This window comes from Callithrix jacchus, chromosome 3, assembly GCF_049354715.1.
Source record: "Callithrix jacchus isolate 240 chromosome 3, calJac240_pri, whole genome shotgun sequence".
Lineage (NCBI taxonomy): Eukaryota > Metazoa > Chordata > Mammalia > Primates > Cebidae > Callithrix > Callithrix jacchus.
Window position 1 is genome coordinate 182,172,627 of NC_133504.1, and position 26,971 is coordinate 182,199,597.

General features: G+C 36.3%; 1 long non-coding RNA gene across 1 annotated transcript; it reads right to left on the bottom strand.

Moving 5' to 3' along the window:
* Nucleotides 1-16,720: 16,720 nt before the first annotated feature.
* On the bottom strand, nt 16,721-26,160 carry LOC144581971 (uncharacterized). The gene is made up of 2 exons (XR_013533535.1): nt 25,959-26,160; nt 16,721-20,805 (listed from the first exon to the last, which is right to left on the bottom strand). It is a non-coding gene; the product is annotated as an uncharacterized LOC144581971 (long non-coding RNA).
* Between the last annotated feature and the right edge of the window lie 811 nt (nt 26,161-26,971).

Here is a 26,971-nt window from a genome sequence, read left to right on the forward strand (position 1 = left end):
ATTTTTATAGAAATAACGTGTGTGGCCCAGCCTAACCCAAACCCAAATTATGATGCATTCATTATCGTCGCTTTCTGTCCCTCTCCATACCTTTTTATAATACATTGGAAATGTCAATGTTTCTCGGTTATTTGTGAAAGATTTTAAATTTTTTTTTTTTTTTAGGATTTCAAGAGGCCATAAAATGCAGAAACGTGTGAAACAAGAAGGTTTTCCTACTTTCTGAGTAGTGTTAACCTTATTAATTTGATAAGATCTAGAGCTTATACTCTCTCCATTCTCTAATCTTTACATAACACATTGAAGATACAAAGAGACATTTAACAGTCTTTGGTGAAATTGGCTCCAAAGACAAAAAAACTTAGTTTAAAATGCACTGAGCACCAAGCATTAGACTCCTGGCTGTACCTCGATTGCTCCATGCTTAATCCTTCCTCCTCATGGAAGTATATAAAAACTATCCCTAGATCACATTAGGGTAACCATATCATTCTCCCCCAAATGGGACAATTTAGAGAGTAAAATCAGAAGTTACTAATAATCATATGGGACAACTGGCATAACCAAAACTGTCCCTGGCAAGCTGGGACATATGATCCACCCACATAGATCAGTTGAAGAAACTAAGACATAGATTGCTTATGTGAACTATCAGAATTCACAGCGAGTAAATTAAACATTGCCTGTTCCAGATCCAGTCCCTTATCATGGATTTCTGCGTTTCTAAATATCTTTGCAAGTCTATTCTCTTGCAGGTACTACTTCTTCCTGTTGGGTGGGATCTCGTGGACATAATTTTGTCCTTACTGGAAATGCTTACTTGGATGTGCGTGTGCATCCAATATACTGGATATATTTTATAGTCATGTATTATATAAATATATTGTATGACTATATATATATATATAAAATATCCATATATATGCATGGATGTATATACATATAAAGACATCTTTTTTATATATGGATGTGCATATAATCGAAATGTATTTCTCTTTCCCCAGATGTAACAAACTACTATCAAATACTTGTTTTTATGCTGGACATCTTCGGCATTTTCAAGGAATTCAGCAAAGTGCAGAGGGGTAGTTCATAGGTCCACCACTAGAGAGAGTGCTGGCCAAGAGTTTGTGTCTGTAGCCTGAAAGTTCAGTGCTTTGTGAAAAAGGAACAAGAGGTAAATTTGTTCCCCTATGTCTCCAAGAGAATGAGATACTTTTCTATACAGCAATAAAATCTTTTTTCTTTGTTTCGATTTTTCAGTTCTTGACTGAATTCAACATCTGTCAGTAACTTTTGCTGCCCCATCTGTGTCTTTTTTTCCCGGAAACCTCTACTCTTTCTTCCTTTTTTTTCAGGACGGCCCCCTATTCCTCACAGGCCTCCAATCCAGTTTAAAGAGTATTTGGGAGTTTGTATGGCTGCATTGCCTTAGAAAAGGAGCCCACGTGGAGTACTCTTTACCTCCACTCTTAAGCTGATTTGGCACAGCGCCATCTTGAAACTGGACACACTACTAAAGCATGTGCTGCTCTGGGGACCAAGGGCCACTGACTGTTCTCAGCTTTGAGGGTCTGCTGTCATTTCATCACATTTCTGTGAATGCCTGAAACACCATGCTCTTGGCCGCCCACAGCTTGGATCTGACAGAATGATCGATATCCTGGTATCCAAATCTACACAGTACCTCTACAACCTCTGCACAGGAACCTGGTGAATCTGCATAGAAGGGAAGCTGCTCAATAGTCAACCATGCACTGCACTTGATTTCCTGGAAAAACCACCACACAAGTAGCCAGCCTGCTTGTGTACATATAGCTTGACAGTCAACCCAGTGGTGACCTAACTCCCCACAGAGAGCTCACCATACAGCCTGTTATCCCTCCATGCCCACTTACAATCAGTTAGAGAACCAACATGGTGTCCTCATACCAAAAAACTCCATGTCACCAGTATCACAAACTTCTGCAGCTTAAATCATTGAGGCAATCCCAGACACCACCAATGAGAATCACAACTTAAGAAATTGTATGGAGACCACACTACTGAGTCCAACCAACACCAAAGCCAATGGACCATACCCAAACCACCCACAGGACCCACCTAAGATCTACTCCGTAAAATTAGCAAAAGCAACCCTTCCACTAGATACATAGATATCGACATCGACACATAGGAAAGATGAAAAAGGAAGGAGAAAAGGCATCCCCAATGCAGCACAATAAGTCTTCAGTAACAGACCTCAAAGATATTTATGAAGTGCTTGAAAACAATTCAAAAATAATATGTTAGGAAAAATCTGAGATACAAGAGAATATAAACAAAATTTCAATGAAATTAGAAAAAAACTTCACGATTTAAATGAGAAATTCAAAAGAGAGGTGTATTTTTTAAAAGTTAAAAAAAAAAAAAACAGAAGTCTTGGAGCTGGAATATATAAAAAATACAGTTGAGAGCCTCAATAACAACCTAGATAAAACAAAAGAAATAATTTTTGAACTTGAAAACAAATCTTTTGAAAAAAGAAAACAGAAAGAAAAAAATGTAACAATTTAAAAATAATGAAGAGCATATGAGACTTCTAGGACAACATTAAGCAAACAAATGTTCACATTATAGAATTGTCAGTGGGAAATGAAATGGAGAAAGGCTTGGAAAACCAACTTAATAAGATAATAGATAAAGACTTTCTCAAGTGCTGGACAGCTATAGGCATTCAGATCCAGGAAGAGTGAAGGCCTGTAGAGACATAAAACTCAAAAAGGTTTCCTTGAGGTCACATTGTGGTGAAACTGCCAAAAGTCAAAACAAGACAAAGAGATAATTCTAAAAGCTACAAGAGAAAAGAAAAGCATGAAATCATATAGAGGGGCTCAATAGAAAATTATAGGCCAAGAGAGAATAGGTGATATATCGGAAGTGCCAAAAGAAAAAAGAAAAGCCAGACAGTGGTACTATATTCAGTAAAGATAAAATTGCCATCATGAAAATACATGAAAGTATAAGTAGAGATAAATGCGTCAATCAAACTCAGAATTATTCAGTGATATTAAGGTGCTATGTAAATCTTTCAGGCCTCTAGTATGAAGATTTAAAGTCAAAATGGTAAAAACAACAACAGCTGCAATTAATGGCATAGGAACACATAGTAGACACAAATGTAAATTAAGACAGCAAAAATATAAATTATGGGAGCTGTGGAGTCTAGAGTACTTTCATGCAACCCATGTTAAATTGTTATAGGTTTAAAATAATTTATTACAACAACAGGATTCTAGGTTCACCCCATGTTAAGCATAAAGAAAGAATTATTGCAGGTGTACAAATGAAGAAGAGAAGGAAAACAAAGCTGAGAATTACAGAAAACCACCAAATTAGGCCAATAAAGAGAAAGTCAGAGAGAAATGAAAGTCTACAAAACAACCAGAAAACAATTAACAAAATGAGAGGAATATTTCTCTACTTATCAACAATAAACATGAATGTAAATGGATAAAATTTTCCAACCAAAAGAGACAGAATGGTGAATAATTTTTAGAGACCTTACTATATGGTGCTTATAAGAGATTTATCTCACCCTTTAAGACAGACTGAAAGTGAAGGAATAAAAAAAGATATTCCATACAAATGGAAATCAAAAAGCAGAGGAAGTAGCCATACTCATTTCAGATAAAATAGACTTTAAACAAAAATGTTAAATGAGAGAAAGCAAGTCATTGTACAGCAATAAAAGGAACAGCTCCAAAAAATAACAAGTTTGTATAAACATATATATGTAAATATATACACATATATATGTGTAGATGCACACTCAAAACTGGTGCACCGAACTATATAAAACAAATATTATTGGATCTAAAGGGAGGGATAGACTATAATGTAATAATAATAAGGAATATCAATACCCCACTTTCTACAGTGGACCAAAAAATTAACAAACATCAGACTTTAACTGTACCAAATGAACCTAACATATATTTACACAACACTTCATCCAGCAGCTTCAGAATATGTATTATTTTCAACTATGCAAAAAAATATTATTCAAGATAAATGATGTACAAGGCCACAGAACAAGTAGTACAAATTTAAGGAGTTGAAATGGAATCAAATGCTTTTCTTTAACCACAATATTATAAATCTAGAAATTAACAACAAAATCTTTCTAAACTTTACAAATACTTGGAAATGAAACAACATGCTCTTAAATAATCAATGGGTCAGTGAAGAAATTAAAGGGAAAGTTTTAAATAATTCTTTAGACAAAAGAGAACAAAACTATGTTATCTCAATACCTATGAGCCAAAATAAAAGTTCTAAAAAGAGTTTGTAGCACTAAACACCTATATCAAAAATAAATAAAAGAAACTTTAATGAACAACCTAAAGATGCACCACAAGAAACTAGAAAAACAGGAACAAACTAAACCCCAAATGCCTTGAAGTAAGAAAATAATAAAGCTCAGGGCAGAAATAAACAAAATAGAGATAAAGTAAAAACCCAAAAGATTAATAAAATGAAGAGTTCATTTTTAAAAGACGAGCAAAATTAACAAACTTTCAGCTAGACTAACTAAAAAAAAAAAAAAGCAGATGCAAAGAAGTACAATCAGAGGTAAAAAAGAAGACATAACTGACATCACAGAACTGTAAAACAGTATAAAAGACAATCGCGTACTACTATCCACCAACAAATTTAATGTCATACAAGGGAGGAATACATTTCTGGACACATAAAACCTACCAAGATTAGATTATGAAGAAATAAGAAATGTGAACGACCAATAATGATTGAGAAAATTGAATCACTAATTTAAAAATCTTTCCTCAAGGAAAAGCACAGGACCTGGATGGCTACACTGCTGAATTCTACCAAACATTTAATGAATAACTAATATCAATCCTTCTCAAATTATTCCACAAAATTAAAGAGAAAGGGAGACTTCCAAACTTCATAAGGCCGGCATTACTGTTTCCAAAACTGAACAAGAAAACCAGACAAGAAAACCACACTTGATAACCCTGATAAACATTGATGTAAAAACTCTCAACAAGATACTAGCAAATCAAATTAAATAACACATTAAAAACAGTCTTCACTATAATCAAGTTGGACTCATACCAAAGATACAACAGTGGTTCAATGTATGCAAATTAAGAAATATAATATACCACATTGATAGAAAAAAAGACAAAACCTTATGATAATTTCAATAGCTGCACAGAGGTATTTGACAAAATTCAAGGTTACTTTACAATAAAAACTCTCAACAAACTAGGTATGAAAGATATGTACCTCAACAAAATTAGGGCTATAGATGGCAAACCCTCATATAACATTATAATGAATAGAGAAAAGATGAAAGCTTTAGGAACAAGACAAAGATGTTCAGCTGTACAACTTCTATTCCATATAGTACTAGAATTTAGAATGATTAAGCAAGAGAAAGTAATAAAGAACATCTAAACTGGAAAGGAGGATACAAATTATCATTTGTAGATAACATAATCTAATACATAGAAAAATCTAAAGATCCCACCAAAACCTGTTAGAACTAATAAATGAATTTAGTATAATTGTGAGATTCAAAATCTACATACTAAAATCAGTAGTGTTTTTATATGCTAATAGTGAACTATTTGAAAAATAAATCAAGAAACCAAATTCATTTACAATAACTGCCCCCCCCAAAAAAAAGAAGATACTTAAGAATAAATTTAACTAAGGATATGGAAGATCTGCTCATGAAGAAATATAAAACATTAATAATAGGAATTAAGGAGAATGCAAATAAATTTTTTTAAATCCCATGTTCCTTGTTTGAAAAACATTGTTAAAATGACCATACTGCCCAAAGTAATCTACAGATATAATACAATCTATATTAAAATACCAATAGCATTTTTTTTACAGACGTAGAAAATACAATACAAATACCCATTTGTAAACACAAAAACCCTGAATCACCAAAACAATCCTGAGGGGAAAAAAAATAGCTGCAGATATCATACCTTTGACTTCAAAATATATTACAAAACTATAGTGACCCAAGCAACAAGGCCCTGAAATAAACACAGACAAAGACCAGTGGAATCAAATAGACAGTTTGAAAATAAATGAAGGCACGTATAGCCAATACTTGCCAAAGGTACCAAGAACAAACATTGAAGACAGTCTTTTCATTAAGTAGTGCTAAGAAAATAGGATATACACATGCAGAATAATGAGATTAGACTCCCATCTCTCACAATTTACAAAAACAATTGAAAATGAACTAAGGACTTAACTATAAGACATGAAATTAAATGAGTCTTAGAAAAAAACCGCAGGTGAAATGCTTTGCAATACTGAACTGGGAAAGAATTTTAAAATTATACATGAAAAGTAAGCCAACAAAAACAAAATTACACAAAGGGGATCATATCAGACTAAAAATATTTTCTACAGCAAAGCAAACAGTTAACAGAGGAAAGAGAACCTATAGAATAAAAGGAAATATCTTTCTCACTATACAACTGACAAGGAGTTAATTTTCTGAATATGTAAGAAACTTAAAAAACTCAACAGCATAAAGAGTAAATAAGTTAATTAAGAAATGGGCAAAATACCTTAATAGACATTTTCTAGAAGGAGACACAGAAATGGCCAAAGGTATATTAAAAAATTATTGCCATCACAAATCATCACAGAAATACAAAGCAAAACTACAATGAGATATTACCTCACTACAGGTAGAACGGTTATCAAAAAAAAAAAAATGTGTTGGCAAGGATGTAGAGAAAAGGGTGCATTTACATATTGTTGTTGGGATTATAAACTAGTATAACCATTATGGAATACAGCATGAAGGTTCCTCAAAAAATTAAAAATAGAATCACCATATGATGAAGTAATCCCATTGCTGTGTATAAATCCAAAAGGAACGCAGCTGGAGAGGAGGAGTTGGAGCATGATGGCTGAATGGAAGCTTTCAGCAATTGTCTCCACTGCAGGAATACCAAATTTAACAACTATTTACACACACAAATAAATACCTTCATAAGGACCAAAATTCAGGTGAGCCATCACAGTACCTGTTTTTAACATTAAATTAAGGAAATAGGCACTGAAGAAGGTAGGAAAGACAGCCTTGAATCACCTGCATCCATTCCCATTCCATGGCAGCAGCCATGTGGTGTGGAGAGAGATCTATTCACTTGGAGAAGGGTGAGTGCAGGGCTTATGTTACTTGGCATTGACACTCTATGCTGCCCTGTCACAGTAGAAAGAAACACAGGGAAGGACTCAGCTGGCTTCCACTGAGGTTTGAAAAGTTAGACAAGCCCTAGACAGAAGTGAATAACCTATTCCAACAAGTGGACCCTGAGTTTCAGCAAGCCCTGCCCATGGGCCAAAGTGTTCTGGGATTCTAAATAAACGTTAAAGGCAATCTAGACCAAAAGAACTGAAGTTTCTGTGCAAGCCTTGGTGCTGTGCTTGGCTCAGAGCCAGCGGACTTGAAGTGCATAGACTCTAGTGAGACACCATATGGGGTGCCAAGGGAGTGCTTATGTCACCCTTACAAACCTGAGGCAGCACAGCTTGCAGCTCTGGGAGATATTCCTTCCATCTACCACAGTAGGATTGCATACCAGGTAGAGTCCTGAGGCCTCCATTCTAGGACTTAGCTCCTGATGATATTTCTAGACTTACCCTGGGCCCTAAGAAAACCTGTTGCCTTGACTGGAAGGGTCTAGTCCTAGCAGAATTCATCACCTTCTGACTAAAGAACACTTGGGCCCTGAACAATCAGAAGTGGTAGTCAGGCAGTACTTGTCATGGGCCTCTGGTAAGACTCAGCTGTGCTATCATCAGGTGGGACCCAGCACTTTTCTAGCCGTAGTGGCTGTGAGGAAAGACTGATTCTGCTTGAGCAAATGAGAGGGAAGGGTAAAGGGGACCTTTTCTTTGATACTAGCTCAGCCACAATGGGGTAGTGCAGTAAGATGAGTCCTGGGGTCCTGATTCCAGGCCTTGGTCCTTGATGACATTGAAAGTAGAGACTAAGGAATGGGAGCATTCATGACAGGCTTACTAAAGAGCACTTTGGTGTTGAGTAAACATTGGCAGTAGCCAGGCAGTCCTTCTCTCAAGCACAGGGATGATGGTGGCCACAGGGAGAGAATCCTCTCCTTAAATAAAGTAGAAGGAATAGTGAGAAAGACAGTCTCTTGCTGCATGGCTGCCAGCTCAGCCACAGTAGAATAGAGCACCAGGTAAATTCCTGAGATTCCTGACTCTAGGTACTGACTCTCAGAGAGCATCTTTGGACCTGCCTGCCACCAGAAGGAATTGGTTGTCTTGAAGAGAAGAACATAAGCCTGGCTGGATTTACCACTGCTGATTGTAGAACCCTTGGACCTTGAGTGAAGATATCAGTAACCAGACAGTGCTCACCATGAGCCTTGGACAAGAACTGGACCATTGGGTCTGACAGCACATTCTCAGTGGCAGTGGCTACAGGGGTGCTTGTGTCACCTCTCCCCCAGATCTAGGCAGCCCAGCACAGAAAGAGAGACTATGTTTGCAGAAAAGCAGGGGAAAAGAACAAGAGTCACTGCCAGGTAATCTGGGGAATTCTGTACATCTTACTCAAGACCAACAAGGCATTATTAGCTCTATGGTTCAGCAAGAGCCACAGCATTATCAGGCTTTGGGTGGCCCCTAATGCAGATATGGCTGCAGCAGCCACAAACTTCTAACACAACACCCAGGTTTCTCGAAGTACCTGTGAAGCTTTACCAAGAAGGATGTGTACAAACAAGACCAGATTTTGAAACTGTGATAAATATGTAACTCTTTAATACATAGACACTGACAGACATCCACAAGCATCAAGACCATTCAAGAAAGCATGATCTCACTAAACAAACTAAATAAGACAGAAAAGACCAGTTTCAGAGAGACAAAGATACGTGACCTTTCAGAAGAGAATTAAATATAAAATTCCTGTTTTGAGGAAGCTCAGCAGAATTCAAGAGAATATGTAGAAGAAATTCAGAACCCTATCAGATAAATTTAACGAAGAAATTGAAACAATTAAAAAGGATCAAACAGAAGTTCTGAAACTGATCAATGCAACTAACTACATACTGAAGGAAGGGAAGGGCAGGGGAGGGGAAGGGGGAAAAGAGAAGGGAGAAGGGAGAAGGGGGAAGGGGGAAGAGGAAAGGGGAAAGGGAAAGGATGAAGGGAGGAAGGACTCAACCAGAAATCAAATAAAATGTCAGGAGTAAATATTTACTTACCAATAATAACATTGAATGTGAATTGACTAGACCCCAATTAAGTAATAGGTGGAGACTTCTACTTCCCAAGTTCAGCATTGGACATATCATCCAGATATAAAATCTACATGGAAAAATTGGACCTAATCTGCACTACAGACCAAATAGACTTAGAAATATTTACAGAATATTTCATACCACAGCTGCAGAAAACACATTTTTTTTTTTTTCTTCAGCTCATGGATCATTCTCCTCAGCACATAGATCGTTCTCAAGGACCATATGTTAAACAACAAAATAAGGCTTAAATTAAAAAAAATCACATCAAGTATCTTTTTTGATAATAATAAAATAAAACTAGAAATCAATAACAAGAGGAATTTAGGGAACCAAGAAAAAACAAACAAATAAGTAATATACTCCTGAATAACCAGTGGGTTAATGAAGAAATTAAAAATGAAATTTAGGGCTGGGCATGGTGGCTCATGCCTGTAATCCCAGCACTTTGGGAGGCTGAGGCGGGTGGATCACAAGGTCAAGAGATCGAAACCATCCTGGTCAACTAGGTGAAACCCCGTCTCTACTAAAAATACAAAAAATTAGCTGGGCATGGTGGCGCGTGCCTGTAATCCCAGCTACTCAGGAGGCTGAGGCAGGAGAATTGCCTGAACCCAGGAGGCGGAGGTTGCGGTGAGCCGAGTTCGCACCATTGCACTCCAGCCTGGGTAACAAGAGCAAAACTCCATCTCAAAAATAAATAAATAAATAAATAAATAAATAAATAAATAAATAAATAAAATTTAAAAATTCCTGAAAGCTAATGAAAATGGAAACATAACATACTCAAACCTATGGAATACAGTAAAAACAGTACTAAGAGGAAATTTTACTGTAGTAATGAGCACTTACATCAAGGAAGTATAAAATGTTCGGATAAACAACCTAGCAATACATCTTAAAGAATTAGACAAACAAGAGCAAACCAACCCAAAAATTAGCAGAAAAAAAGTATAATGAAGATCAGAGAAGCAAATGAAATCCGAAACAAAAACAACAAAAAATAACAATAAAACCAAATTTGAGTTTGAAAAGATAAAATTGACAAACTTTTAGCTGGACTAACCACAAAAAACAGAGAAGAGACCCATAAAAATAAAATCAGAGACGATAAAGGAGACATTACAACCAATACCACAGAAATGCAAAGGATCATTAGAGGCTACTATGAGCAGCTGTATGCTAATAAATTGGAAAACCTAAAAGAAATGGAGAAACCCAGAAAATGCATACAGCTTACCAAGACTGAACAATTATTACACTGTCACTTCATGCACATTTCGATATTTGAACATGATGAAATCATGAGATTTTTTTGAATGCCTTCTTAAATCCAGGTTAAAAAAAAATGTGTATCTATTTCTGAGTCTAAAATACCTGTCAAAAATTCCAGTAGGTTTAGTTTCTTGTGACTAATTCTCTAAGTACCAGTGCTGTGTTTTAATGGCCCCTGCCTTTTATCTAAGTATTGGTTTGTTTAATAAGTCAATAAGTTTTTAATTCTAGTTTCTTTTCGTGATAAGCATTGTGCAAATATTTGTTTCAAATCACTAACTTTGAAGATTTGGTATCTATGTGGTCTCCTTTTTAAAAATTAAAAAAAAAAAATAATTTGCTTATCAAGTCTTCAAGAACCTAGATTCCCCAGAATTCTTAGCTAATCATTGCCAATGTTTCTATGATACCAACTTCAAGACTTTAAAATGAGTATCAGATATATAATTTACTGCCACAAACAAGGTACCTGAACTCAAAATCATCTAAACCTAGGCTCTGTTTTGAATTTCTTGCTGAAGAGTTTCCTTTTCTTGGGACCTTATTTTTTCTCTACTTCTCTACTGAGGATCATATGAAAGTCTTGTGAGCCTTTCTATCGGCTTAGTTACATTAATTCTGTAGCATGTCCTCACTTCTGTGTTCTAGGTTATTTCTTTTACTTTGTAACCCATGCTCCACATTTGGTATTCTTGGAAACGAGGAAAGTGGGGAGTGGGGTAAAAACAGCCCTTTTGGCTTTGCAATGTCTGTATCTTCCTCTAGGTTATATCTTGCTTCTCTCTACGACTTTTATGGGGATACTCATTTTTGTTTTTTGTGGTACAGGTGCAGCATTTCCAACAAGTCGCAGACACTATTGTTTCTGTGTCTCAACACTTATGCCTTAGTCCCAATGACAGTAACCTTAGCTACATGTGACATCTTGTTAGGTTATATACTGTGCGTTGTTGATCTTGCTAAGTAAATGCAATAATTCTAGTATAATAAAATAATGTTTCTGGGTAAAATTATGTATAAAAATCTTTAAAATCAGTTATTCATTCAATCTTTAATAGTCCAAGTAATGACCAAAAATCATGTATGACTCTATAGTATCAAATCCCATGATTTGGAGGTTTTTTTTAAATGATTTTTGCCAATATTTCTTAGTAAAATTATCTATTTTGCTTCAAAATCCTGCCTTTGGTTACATAACAACGGCATATTTTGAAAAATAATCTGCAAAATTGCTATGCAAGAATGTTTGAAACCACACACTCTACAGAGAATATTGATAGAGATTGAGTATGTACATTGTAAAAAGCTGTGTCTTTTCCCAGCAGAGTTACTATGAAGAAAAAAGAAATAACAATTAAGAAATAAAACAGAGCCAAAAATGAAGGCATGTCTCCAGTCCCTAAGGTTATTTTATTTTGTGTTATTTTTTCCTTCCCTTTAATTTTTCTTTTCATATTTCCTCCTAGAAACTCTGTCTCCCCAGGAGAAAAAGTCTTCAATGTTGCAAGATCACTAAAAGATTTACAGAAGAAATGGGCTCTTTGGTTTTTGTTCTTCATTCATCTTATTTCCTTATGCCAAAACAAATATATTTGCATTCTGAAATCAACAGCATCAGTCAAGTATGCTTTTCATAGACTAACCTCTAAAAAAGGTTTCTTTGAACCTGTCAGAGGCTTTGATGGTAAAACTGAAAAGTCCAAACTATTTTCATTCATCCCACTTGGAATACATCAGAAATTATGTTGCTGGAATTAATGCATGCCAGTTAGTCTTTTGTCTTATTGGCTTTGTGTCAATTTCATCAGTGATTTTTATTTGTTTAATGTATACATTCTACATGACTTTCATAAGGAAAGCTCTTGTTTTATGTTTATTTAGGGCTTCTACTTGAATTATTGCATTCTTAGCCTCACAATCCTCCTGTGGTAGAGGCAGGAGTAGTATTAGTATTTGCATTTTACAGATATTATAATTTATATTTAATGGAGATTAACAATTTACTAATTGGGTTACAAATCACCTAGCATAACCAGAACATGAACTCTGGTCTTATGATTGCATAGTCAATGATATTTCTGTATCTTCTTTGCACCAAATCCAGCATTAAGTAAGGAATAATGTTAATCGCTATTCCTTAACCCAAAAATGTCTTTCTAAGTCTGCTTCTGCTTTAGGGTACCAACTCATTCTCCCCTTCACTTTTTACACAAACTTTCAAAGGTATTGTTCAGTGAGAAATAATGCTGTGGGAAAAAATAGCAGTAGGAGCAATGTAGTTTTTAGGTGGCCCAGAATCTGAATCTCCCATTCCCAAATAAAACAAAGAGAGCAACTAAAATACCAAAACAAACACTAATGGACAACTTACAATAAAACTGGGTAATTGGATAGTCCCATAAACCCCCAAAATATAAGCAGGTGTGAGCAAACAACCAACAGCTGTGAGACTCATGTGACACCAGCATCTGTGTCATAAAAAGAAAAGGGGAAAATGGGGCACCTGGAAGCTTCAAAACAGAAGAGCTGCAACACTGCCACAGGTATTGTTGCAGTTTGCATTTACCAGGAAAAAAAAAAGACAATGAGAGGGATATTATTTGCATAAAAGGCTTTTTTTAGAAAGTGCTTTTGGGATCCATGCCTGTGGAAGGGAGCAAAGAGAAGTAGTACTGGGCAGAGGGAGAGGAACTATGATACAATTCTAAAGAGGGCTTCAGCAAATCTCCTGAGAACTCTGGAGTCGGAATGGATAATTAGAGTTGTTCTAAGATTAGGCAAGGTTGCCTGGACATTATTATTTTTCAAGATTGACTAGCCATTAAGTATGAGCTAATCCTAAAAGCTTTATAACCTTGGGTGAGTAAGATTATTTTAGCTGTGGCAATCCCCACAGTGAATCCTAACAGATGGAGGCCCCTCTTTTGGCAATACTTCCAGCAGCTGCAAGAATAAATGTTTCATTCCTGAAGAGGAATTTGAACAGTGCTTCACTGAGTCAACAAAGGCACTTATTGGAAAGTCTGAGTATAGTAACAAAACTGGGAGTGAGCTCCATAGACTTCAACATAGGGGTGAAGTTAGGGTAAGACAGTAATGTGCTTGAGTGGTCTGCGACCTGTGTATGCTGTAAACTAGTGACTTAAGGCTCCACATCAGGACAAACCTATATGCTAAGAAATAATTACTGAAAGAAGACTACAAATTGAGCAGGACAGACCAAACAGGGACAAATAAAAGAGAATGCCCCAAGATATTGGAAGATACCATCAGAAATTATAAAGCCATTTTTTATTATATCAAACTATAAACAACAAAAATGAGAGCAAAATAAGATGCTCTAGAGCAGTGAAATGTAAAAATACAGTCTTCCTTCTAAAAGTACTGGAAAACTACTTTTATGTAAAATGGGAAACATAAAAGAATTCTATATGAAGTAATTGTAAGAAAAAGAAATTACAAGAAGCAGAACAAAGTCTGTGCAGACAATGAAATTCTGCCAGAATATATGTCCTATAAAACAGATTTTTTTAATCTGCAAACTATTTTAAGGCAACTTAAAGAAATTGAGAAAATAATAGAAGCTTTGAAAGAAGCTATTAATCAAAGGAAGTTGAGAAATAATGTGATTGGGGGAGAGGAGAGTTTGAAAAATTCAAACCTAATATAAAATTCTAAGGCTCCCCAATTATTTGAATAAACTTATTCCTCAGTCAGGCCATGACCTGAGGTGGGAATCAGCCTTGCCTCATTATGCCCTCCAGCATCAACGTCAACATAGACTTTATCTGATCAAACTTATGACCAAGTTGGTTTTTCCAAGAAATGTAATTTTACTTCAGTACGTGATAATCAATCAACGTAATTCTTCATGTGAATAGATTATAAATAAAATATGAAGATCTCAATAAATACAGACAAAATATTTTATAAAATTCAACATCCATTTATTTTAAAACATTCCAGAAAACTAGTTATTAGCAACCTTTATCAATCTGATGAAAAGTACCTACAAACTCTCTGGCTAACAACATTATTAATGTGAAAGACTGACTGATTTCCCTCTAACACTGAAACAGTGCAAGGATGACTCATCTCTTAATTCCTATTCAACATCCTACTTATATTTTTATTAAATGCAATAATTACAAAGAGCCAAATCATGAATAAACTCCTATTCACAATTGCTGGAAAGGGAATAAAATACCTAAGAATAGCCAACAAATGATGTAAAGAATCTCTTTAAAGAGAGCTACAAACCACTGTTCAAGGAAATAAGAGAGGCCACAAACAAATGAAAAACATTTTATCTTCATGGATAGGAAGATTCAATATAGTGAAAGTGGCCATACTGCCTAAAGTAATTTATAGATTGAACACTGTTTCCATCAAACTGCCATTAACATTCTTCACAGTATTATGAAAAACTACTTTAAAATTCATATAGAACCAAAGAAGAGCTTGTATAGCCAAGACAATTCTAAGCAAACAGAACAAAGCTGGAGGCATCACAATATCTGACTTCAAACTATACTACATGGCTACACTAACCAAAACAGCATGGAACTTGTACCAAAACAGACATATAGACCAGTGAAACAGAACAGAGACCTCAGAAATAACACCACACATCTACAAACATCTGATCTTTGACAAACCTGACAAAAACAAACAATGGGGAAAGGATTTCCTATTCAATAAATGGTGCTGGGAAAACTGGCTAGCCATATGCAGAAAACTGAAACTGGACCCCTCCCTTTCACCTTATATAAAAATTAACTCAAGATGGATTGAAGACTTAAATGTAAAACTCAAAATCATAAAAACCCTAGAAGAAAACCTAGGCAATATCATTCAGGACATAGGCATGTGCAAAGACTTCACAACAGAAATGCCAAAAGCAATTGCAACAAAAGCCAAAATGGACAAATGGGATCTAATTAAACTAAAGAGCTTCTGCACAGCTAAAGAAACTATCATCATAGTGAATGGGCAGCCTACAGAAAAGGAGAAAATTTTTGTCATCTACCCATCTGACAAAGGTCTAATAATCAGAATCTACAAGGAACTTAAACAAGTTTTCAAGAAAAAAAAAAGTGGGCAAAGGATATGAACAGACATTTCTCAAAAAAAGACAGTTATGTGGTCAAGAAACACGAATAAAAGCTCAACATCACTGATCATCAGAGAAATGCCAATCAAAACCATGAGGAGATATTATCTCATGACAGTTAGAATGGGGATTATTAAAAAGTCAAGAAATGATAGATGTTGATGAAGCTGTGAAGAAATAGAAAAGTTTTTACACTGTTGGTGGGAACATAAATTAGTTCAACAATTGTGGAAGAGAGTTTGATGATTCCTCAAGGATCTAGAATCAGAAATATCATTTGATGCAGTAATCCCAATAAGAGGTATATACCTAAAAGAGTATAGACTATTCTGCTATAAAGACACATGCACGCATATGTTTATTGCAGTACTATTTACAATAGCAAAGACATGGAACCAATTCAAATGCCTATCAATGATAGACTAGATAAAGAAAATATGGCACATATGTGCCATGGAAAACTATGCAGCCATAAAAATAATGAGAACATGTCCTTTGCAGGGACATGGACGAAGCTGGCCTGTAATCCCAGCTATTTAGGAGGCTGAGGCAGGAGAATCTCTTGAACTCTGGAGGCAGAGGTTGCAGTGAGCCAAGATCGCACCATCTCACTCCAGCCTGGGTGACAGAGCGAGACTCTGTCTCAAAGGAAAAAAAAAGAATGTGTGGTAACAGTGAAAACAGGAATGGTCTTTTATTTTATATATTTCCCAGAGAGGAGCTGTTTTAGCTACGTGGCCATAGGTTTTCCGTCACAGTTAAGGTGCTATTCCATGTGAAAGCAGTCTCAAATAATATATAAACAAATAAGCATGTGTATGTTCCAGTCAAGCTCTATGGAAACTAAAACTTGAATTTCATACAGTTTTCAAGTGTCATAAAATATTATTCATCTTTTGATTTAAAAATGTAAAAGAAATTATTAAATTTTGGATCACATAAAAAGAGGCAATGGGGAAGGTTTTGCTAAGCTCTGAATTAAAGACTAGATGTACAATCAACGGAATTCTGTTGACCTACTTATATCTGGTCAATTTATTTTCAACAAATACAAGACAATATAGTGGAAAATTGTTAGTTTTTTCAATAATGCTTGAGCAACTGCATTAATAGGGCGAAACAAGTCCTCTACTCATACATCACACCATATACAAAACTTAACTCAAAATTAATCATAGATATAAATACATAACTTAAAACTAAAAAACATTTAGAAAAAAATGGAATATAATTGTAACTTTGAGTTGGCACACTATACCAATCCTAATATATAAAGTCTATTATATGAAACAAATTGGCAAGGAAACAATAGGTCAACCAAGTTGATTTAAAACAACATGAGCTCATTCTTGGCTAGTGAGAACGCAAAAATGGTATAATATAAAAATGTAAAGCAATGTGAACTCTCATGGTTAGTGCAAATGAAAAATGGTACAGCAACTTTGGAAAACAATTTGGTATTTTCTTATAAACACATGCTTGTAATATTATCCTATTAATTCTACTTCTTTTAAGTATTTACAAGGGAAAACTGAAAATATATGTTCAAACAAAACAAATAATGTATGTGAACGTGCTCATTCATAATTGCCAAAAACAGAAAACAACCCAAATATCTATCAAGTGTTGTAAAAACAGAATATCATAAATCCATATAAGTTAATAGGATTTACCAAACAAAGAATACATGAAAAAATATCTCAAATGCACTATATCAAACAGAAGCCAGACTGAAGGACTACAATATGGGGCTGATAATTCTGATTCTATGATATCCTGGAGAATGAAAACAATGGACATATAAAAATATATCAGTTACTGCTATGGGCTTGCAGAAATGAGGGGGAAGTACTCCCACAGGTCATTCAAGAACATTTAGGGGTTCTACATCTCCATTGTAGGGGTGGGTACATGAATGTGTGTGCCTGTCAAATGTTATAGACCAAACAGGAAGAAAAGGTGAGTTTTATTCTGACTAGAAATGGCATTACAATAACATCACAATAAATCTGACAGGGTGGAGAGAGACAAAGAAAGAGAAAGAGAGAGAGAAACCAGGTCTAACTCATTGGCAATCTTGTATTAAGAAGGTGAAGAAATGAAAATGGACTAGTAGAGGAAAATGAGGAGGAAAAGAAAGGTGCAAAGAGAATTGAGAGTGGTATCTTGAGAGCTAAAGAGGGAACATAGTCTAAGATGAGCTAGATCACGCTGTTATGCGGCAAAAGGGTATGCAAGGAGAATATTAGTCACTGGACTTAGCAATAGAGAAGGTACTAAGTGACAGACAGGAACGTTTTCAAGATCTAGTGGGTTAATAACAGGTTCAGACAAAAGGAGAAGTGAAAATGAAAAACAAGTAAAGAAAACGCTTTTTAAAGAGCTTGACTGTAAACAAGCAGTGGAATGGGACTGAAGCCAGAAGGTATGTGACACCAAAAATTGTGTCCTGTTGTTTTATGATAACACTGCATGCTGGTATGTTGATGCGACTGATCTAGCAGAAAGAAAAAACAGTGGTGACACAGGAGAGGAGAGAATTGCTCAAGTCATAAACTTGAATAAATGAGAAGAGACGGGATCCAGGTCATAATGTAGTCCAGAAGAATTAGAAAAGAAAATGCAGATCAGGGAGAATCTGAGAAGTCTTGTTTTCAAGATGAGGCTGGTTCTTGCTCAAGACGGCCTGTCTGATTTGGATTCCACTGTTATTCCAAGGGAATGCCAGAGGTTACAGGAAGTGGCATGAAGCACCAAAGAAAGGGAGTAATGAGACTAGATTGGAGGTCTGAGTAATAGCCAAAACATTTATATTCAGGCAGAATTTGAAAAGACAATCAAGAAATTTAAGAGATGGGGAAAGTGCATTAAGGGGTATAGGGAGGTGGGCTCTGCTCAGAAACGTAGGTGGGGTCTTACCCATAGGCATTTGGAGTCGTACTATGAAATTTAATATTACATCTCTGGATTTGAAACAATAATCAACTATGAATCACACCTAGCCAAGACTCCTATATAATGCCAGGTTTTGCCAAGACTGACTAAGAAATTAGGAGACCCTGGGCCTGCTATTTGAAGGTTAACTGTGACTATAGCTAATGAAACTTCAGGTGGCAGCAGTGTTAACAAAAATATTTATTGACTTGGTTCTATTTGTTTTAATGGATATTTAAAATGTGTGCAAAGTGCAGGTTGATTGATTTTGAGTGCCATTAATTCTTTGCTAGAGTATTGAAGGAAAATAATGAGCACAGAATCTATGGAACCATAACAGATAAATCCTTTCTGAATCCAGTATTAAGGGAATGTTATTCTTAAATGTTATTCTGATTCCTTGTGAAAACCCAGATATTTTCCCCCTTCCAACAACTCATTGAAATGATGGAACTTATTGGAGTAAAATATAATTTGATAAGTGAAAGTTTATTCTACATCTTACTTTTCAGGAAGACTAAAGCTTCATTTATGCTTTATCATAGGTTATAAAGTGCTTTCAAATATTTGATATGTTATTATTACAATGAAATGATTTTCTCCTCATTTTTCAGATGCAGAAAGACCCAGAGAGATGAACTGTTTTGCTTTAAAATACCCAGCTAATAACAGAGCCAGAGCAAAATTCTACACATTCTACATTCAAATGTAATGATAGTTCTATGTCCGTATATCACACCATTGGCCAATCATTGCAAACTTGTGGGGTATGTGCACAGAAAATTTGCATTCCCAGTGCTTGCTACCAAATATGATTTGGTTGAATGTGTCTGAGGAGTTCATATTTTAACTTCTTCAACCTATCTGAAGATTCTATCCATCACATAGGTTCATTTCACCCCACAAGGTGGCATACACGGTCGTTTGGGAGCGTCCATTAGGAAATGCCCTTCTGCAAACTGTGCCTACGCATAGAGCTCTGAGGAAACAGTGCTAATGAGAACAGCACAAGCCTGGAAACAAGGAAGCATCATCACAATTCCAGCTCTGCCACTCTCCTGCCAAATGGCCTTCAGCAAATTAAGTCACCTCTCTCTGAGCCTCTGTTTTCTAATTTCTAAGAAACTGAGGTAACCTACAGAATTGTTATGAAGATTAGAACATAGCACATTCGGTCATGCTGTGCCTTACAATGACCAAAAATAAAGCTTTAGAAACTGAAGTGTGGCAAATATATATATATATATGCACACACACATTATATATGGATAAAAAAATCACAATTGAAAGAATGTGGTAAAAAGCAAATGAGCTCTGCAATTCATCTGTAAGTTCTTTTGGTTTAAAATTTCATTTTAATTTTGGCACAAAATTAGCAATCCATTGAAAATACTCTGAAATAACTCATATTCAGAGTTATTAAATAAAGTTGATGGGTTTCATGCGCACGCGCGTGCACATACACATACACCCACCCCTGCAGGTTGTGCGTTTTAGCAGACCTAAATGTAAACTTCTGGAATCCAAAATAAATTCCAAGTTGGTGATATCTAAAATTAACCCCAGTATGTTACCGTCTGCAAAAAAGAACTGTGAGAAAGTCTGTTCCGAGGATAATGATAGTGACTCAAATCCAGCTTGGAAGCGAGGCCTTCTGTGGGAGACAGAAGATGAGGGGTAATGTGGGGTGATGTCCTGACAACAGCAAGCCGGAGTGTCACTCCAACTGAAGCTCATTAATTCTTTTTGCCCCAAAGCCTGAACCTGATCATTGTCTCTCTCTCACGAGGCTTTACTGAGGCACCATGCCATTTCTCTGCAGAGTTCTTTAACTTGCTTAAGACACTTCAATTTTGCGAGTTGAGTTGAGGACACCTGGTAATGAATGATTCAAGACACACAGGTGGCCCAGGACTGGGCCTGGCAGGCGTATTCCTGGAATCGCGCCCCCGTGAGGATCCTATATGCAGAGGGAGAGCAAGCCAGCAGTTAGATTCTTGCTTAGTCAATTATGCATAATGGCTGTCAGTCAAGTTCTCTTGTTTGTGTCCTCGCGGATGCTGTGGCGGGGAGTAACCAAGGCTGTGTTGTGCTTCAGAGTAGCACTCCTACTTCAGTGGAAGCAGCAGCAACCCAAGACTTGCAGGCTGAGTCTACTCTCTGCAAAGAGAAAATTCTGTTTATTGTCATGTAACCAACGCCTTAGCAAGACCACAATCTTTGGGATGCTCATTTGTCACTCAGCCTGAATTTCCTGAAAATTGTCTACATGCATTTGGTGCTTCAACAATGGAGGGTGACTGTTAGAGATTGAATTGTGTCCCCAGAAAATTCCTATGTTGAAGTCTGAACACCAAATACCTCAGAATAGGATCATATTTAGAAATAGGGTCATTACAGATAGATTTAGTTATCATGGGGTTGTACTGGAGTAGAGTAGGGCTCTAATCCAAGACTATGGTGTCCTTATAAAAAGGAGAAATTTAGACACAGAGTCACCTACGCAAAGAGAATACCATGTGAATGAAGCGGTCAGGGTTTGGGTAATGTTAACAAGCTAAGAAATACAGAAATTGCCAGAAAACTATCAGAAGCCAGGGAAGAGATACATAACTGATTTTTCCTCAAACTCTTCACGAGGAGCCAACCTAATTGACACCTTGATCTGGAACTTCTGGTCTCTGGAACTGTGAAAAAATACAATTCTGTTATTTATGTTTTAAAATTTTATTTATTATACTTTAAGTTTTGGGGCACACGTGCAGATCGTGCAGGTTTGTGATATAGGTATACACGTGCCACGGTGGTGGTTTGCTGCATCCATTTCCCTGTCATCTACATTAGGTATTTCTCCTAATGCTATCCGTCCCCATTCTCCCCACCCCCTGCTATTCCTCCCCTACCCCACCACCCCCAAACAGGCCCCAGTGTGTGATGTTCCCCTCCCTGTGTCTGTGTGTTCTTTGTTCAACACCCACTTATGAGTGAGAACATGCAGCGTTTGGTTTTCTGTTCTTGTGTCAGTTTGCTGAGAATGATGGTTTTCAGTTTCATCCATGTCTCTGCAAAGTACATAAACTCATCCTTTTTTAGGGCTGTGTAGTATTCCATGGTGTATATGTACCACATTTTCTTTATTCAGTCTATCATTGAGGGACATTTGGGTTGGTTCCAAGTCTTTGCTATTGAGAACAGTGCTTCAATAAAAATATGTGTGCATCTGTCTCTATAATAGAATGATTTAAAATCCTTTGAGTGTATACCCAGTAATGGGATTGCTGGGTCAAATGGAATTTCTAGTTCTAGATCCTTAAGGAATCATCACACAGCCTTCCATAAAGGTTGAATTAATTTACACTCCCACCAAAAGTGTAAAAGTGTTCCTATTTCTCCACATCCTCTCCAGCATCTGTTGTCTCCAAATTTTTTAATGATGGACATTCTAACTAGAGTAAGATGGTATCTCAATGGGTTTTGATTTGCATTTCTCTAATAACCAGTGATGATGAGCATTTTTTCATATGTTTGTTGGTTGCCTAAATGTTTTCTTTTGAAAAGTGTCTGTTGGTATCCTTTGCCCTCTTTTTGATGGGGTTTTTTTTATTGTAAATTTGTTTAAGTTCTCTGTAGATTCTGGATATTAGCCATTTGTCAGATGGGTAGATAGCCAAAACTTTTTCCCATTCTGTAGGTTGCTTGTTCACTCTATTGATAGTTTCTTTTGCTGTGCAGAAGCTCTTAAGTTTAATTAGATCCCATTTGTCTATTTTGGCTTTTGTTGCCATTGCTTTGGTGTTTTATTCATGAAGTCCTTGCCCATGCCTATGTCCTGAATAGTATTGCCTAGATTTTCTTTTAGAGTTTTTATGGTGTTAGGTCTCAAGTTTAAATCTTTAATCCATCTAGAGTTAATTTTTGTATAAGGTGTAGGGAAAGGATCCAGTTTCAGCTTTCTGTATATGGCTAGCCAGTTTTCCCAACACTCTTTATTAAATAGGGAGTCTTTGCCCATTGCTTGTTTTTGTCAGGTTTGTCAAAGATCAGATGGTTGTAGTTGTGTGGCATTCTTTCTGAGGCCTCTGTTCTGTTCCATTGGTCTATATCTCTGTTTTGGTACCACTACACTGCTGTTTTGATGCCAGTAGCCTTGTAATATAGCTTGAAGTCAGGTAGTGTGATACCTTCAGTTTTGTTTGTTTGTTTTTGCTTAGGATTGTCTTGGCTATGCAGGCTCTTTTTTGGTTCCATGTGTAGTTTAAGGTGGTTTTTTTCCTCCTCTGTGAAGAAAGTCATCGGTAGCTTGATGGGGATAGCATTGAATCCATAAACTACTTTGGGCAGTATGGCCATTTTCACCATTATTTTTTATCCATCTAATGCGATCAGCTTTCCATCTTGTGTACACACAAATCACTCTTTTCTTGAACATAGAAGACATTGTTAATTTTCTTCTAAGGAACATGTGAAACAGGAAGAAATATGAATATTTACTATAAGAATCAGACAACTGAAGCAACAGCTCATTTCTCTCTCACTTGTCACACTCAATCAAGGACATTTTCAGAGGAACAGAAATGAGGGTAGAATTGCCTGTGCTCCCTTCATTGTCATATTCCATCTCTCTCCCTCTTTCATTATCATTATTACCAACATCAGGCTTGTTATACTGTCATTATTTGCCAGGATGCATAGTTTAATCGTATAAATCAAATGTGTGTATGATGCAAGACCACAGTGTTTAGAAATCAGAGATTCAGAAGCCCACAGTTGTAATTGAAGTGGCATACTGTGGGATGAGCTCCAGTCACTATTCAGAATGCAGTGACTCAACGCTTCCCACTTTAGATCACACAGCCCAACCCCACCTAAGATATGAATCCTAAGGTTTATAAATTTCACCATGCTTTAGCTTCCCTGAGATTTCTGACTCAGCTTCCTGCCCTGCCCTTGTCACATTCTAGTGACATTCTAATGACTGTTAGGGAAGAGGAAGTGTAGGATCTGAGAAGCGCAGCTTCCAAGGTAGGAATTTGCAGGGGTGGATAAATCCCATCTCCGTGGCTGTGCCAGTCAGTTCTATAATTGACACACAATGCATGGGATTTGCAGATTGTGTGTGTGTGTGTGTGTGTGCCTGTGTTTTCCCTTAAAGACACTGAGCTGTATTAGCAATCTGAATATGAAGAACTAGCAAACATCTGAACTGAGCTTCCTTGGACCAAGCTAAGACTCAGGGCAATTTTCCTTTTAGTTATTTCGGAGTAGATTACTATCGGGTTAACTTTTTCAGGCCCTTCCCTACCTAGGGGTGGTAGGGTTTCAGTGGGTAGCAGTTGGAGCTCTTGAGACATACTGAAAAACCAAGATAGATGCCAGGTCCTGCTCAAAAGCCACCACTGAGAAGAGGTTTTCCCAAAATCATTTTTCTCCACACTAGGCTCTTCCTTCCCCACTCTCTTCACGGGATTCCTGTTTGCTATTTCAGAGATACTATGGTTCTTCTAGACAGTGGCAGCAGGCTCCCAATTCTTCTCCTTGCTTTTATTCTCAGCATACTCCAATTTATCTCCCACACTGTAGCCAGAGGTAGCTTTTAAATTGTAAATTTGACAAAGTAATTTACTGCCTAAAACCTGTCAGTGTCTACCAGTTACCTTCAAGACAGCATTCAAAATCCTTAAGAAGCTTTCAAATCACTTGGCAAGCCAGCCTAAACAACCGTCACGCTTTATCTCTTACCACACCTTCAGAGAATGCTGCCAGATTAAATTAGAAACACAGAGGAGGCCAAAAAAAAAAAAAAAAAAATGGCAAGAACATGTAAAAAACAATTTCCTCTGCTTTCTCTAACTACAGAGAACTCACGTATAATCTACGTTAAAGCCATGGCCTCTTCACCACAGTTCTGTTAAATAAGAAAACTTTAAACATCTGACTTTTTACTGGATCATCAACATTTAAAGATGAAAAGACGCAAAACGGATTTTTCTATGCCTTTCATGAAGACCTACACCTCCTTATCCTTTAGGAATCCAACTTTTTAAAAACATCTGATTTAAAGGTGACCCTGCAACCTGCCCTTGTTTCTATTTTTCAGTGTCCTTCAGAAAATCTGTGTTAAGTTCAGTAAGCATGTAATGAATGCTGAGGCTTTTGCGCCAACATATTACTGGTGCTGAAATGGATACTGAGTGAAATTCTGATCTGCTTTACCCAGTGTGAGTGAGTGACGGTGTTACATGGTACAACAGTGTCTATGTTTCTCTGCAAAAGGCAATCAGTCTTCAGCTTAAACTCAATTTGGCAAGTGCCTGTTCAATTAAAAAAAAAGTAGTGACCCCTGAGCCTCACTCCCCTCCCAAAGAGAACTGAGTCAGAGAGAAAGAGAGAAAGAGAAAGAGAGAGAGAGAGAGAAAGAGAAAGAGAGAGACATATACACAGAAGATTGGCAACTACAGTATATTAGGCATTTGGAGAACACCATATTGGCAGACTGTCTGCAGATATGCAGCTGACAAAGCACACTCTTGTTGAAGTGAACCAAATAAGCAGAAATGAGACACTTTCTGTAAATAGTATCATTAAGCACCAGATAGATGATTATGCTCAAGTGAAATGCACAGTGTATACTTTTTATTCAATACTGAAAGCATTTCCAATTACTCTCCATCAATGTTCTTATAAAATTTTAAATAGTATAGTAGATATATTTAATCTGCTAAGTAATATGAAGGTAAAATATCTAATCCAGACTCCAGAAACTACAGTGACCAGGCCAGATACACAGCAGAACTTCTACTTTTGCCTAGAGGATGAGATAATATTGTATGTTTTATTCATTTAATTCATTCAACAAATGTGTGTCAAACCTGTAATATACGGCAAGAACATTCCTCAGTGCTGAGGATATATTACTAAGTAAATCAGAAAATAATCAAATTGATACCATAATGAGGCTGACAGATAATTATAAGGAGAAGATTTAAAAGAACAAGATAATTTCTGTGATAAGTACTATAAAGAAAATGAAGCAGGATATAACAAAGAAAACGGTAACAGCTAATTTAGATAACGGGCAGGGAAGGACAATGGATAAAATAGCATATCAAAAGCCATGAAGATGACTGCTTAGGATATTAAGACCAAGAGAGCTGGAGACTCCCACACCCCCAAAATTTCTTGGCAACCCAAAATGAAAAGGAGTAACCATGATTTCCCATTTCACAAGAAGCCAAAGTAAAATAGCTAAAAGAACAGAGCCAGGAGATTTGAAAATATAAAATAATGGCAAGTAACTTAACATGTCTATCTACCACACAATAGACAGTTCCAAAAATGTTCATAAGCATTTTCTTGTTTCCTCATACTGGGAATGTCGAGGAGGTTCCTGCTATTATTCTCACTTCACTGTGAAGAAAAAATGAAGCTCCGAGTTTGATTTATCCTTGGGTTACACACTAACAAATGGCAAGGTAAAGTCTAAAAAAAGAGTAGTAGCAAACTACTACCAGCAGGTTTAATCGAATTGTCCACTTGCTTTTGAGCATAAAGTTTTAAGGGAACAGAGGTTTCCTCATTCATTTGCCTGCTGTCTGCAGCTGCCTTCACGCTAGAACAGCAGAGATGAGGAGCTGCAATAGAGATGGTAGGTCTTGCCATGCCTAAACTACTTACTCTCTGACTCTTCAAGGAAAACATTTGCTAATCCTTGATCAAGAACTAAAGTTTCCTGATTCTGAGTATAATTTATCTTCCTGTACATGACACTGTATGAACCTACTTCATGCTTTTTCAATCTTGATCCCTAAGTGGAATATTGAGTCGTGGACAAAAAGAGCATATTTTAAGTGTTGCCTCCTGGAACAATTAAATGCATATTATAAACATTTATTGTCATCACTTGATTTACGTTAAAACAAAAAAAAAATACAACTGAGTCACATATTTATGCATATATTAAAATATTTTTCTAGTGAATCTTTTATATTCTACTTATTTCCTAGTGCGTTTAGGCTACATTTTCAACACTCAAACAGAAGGACCAGTCTGTCTTTGCATAATGAAAATCACAGACAAAATTCTTAATCAATGTCATTTGTAAGAAGTACAGCTTCTCAATGATACAGTAGGAAATAGATGAGAATGAAAAATTAAATAAATAATTTCATGTCTTAGAAAAAATTAGTTGACCTTTGAACATCCAGTTTCTTCACCAGGACATTAAGCATTTCATAAAATATTATCATTAGTAAAAAAACTTGAGTTTATCATTAGTTATTTCACTCATTCATGAAAGATTTATTAAATGCTACTCTACTATGGATGG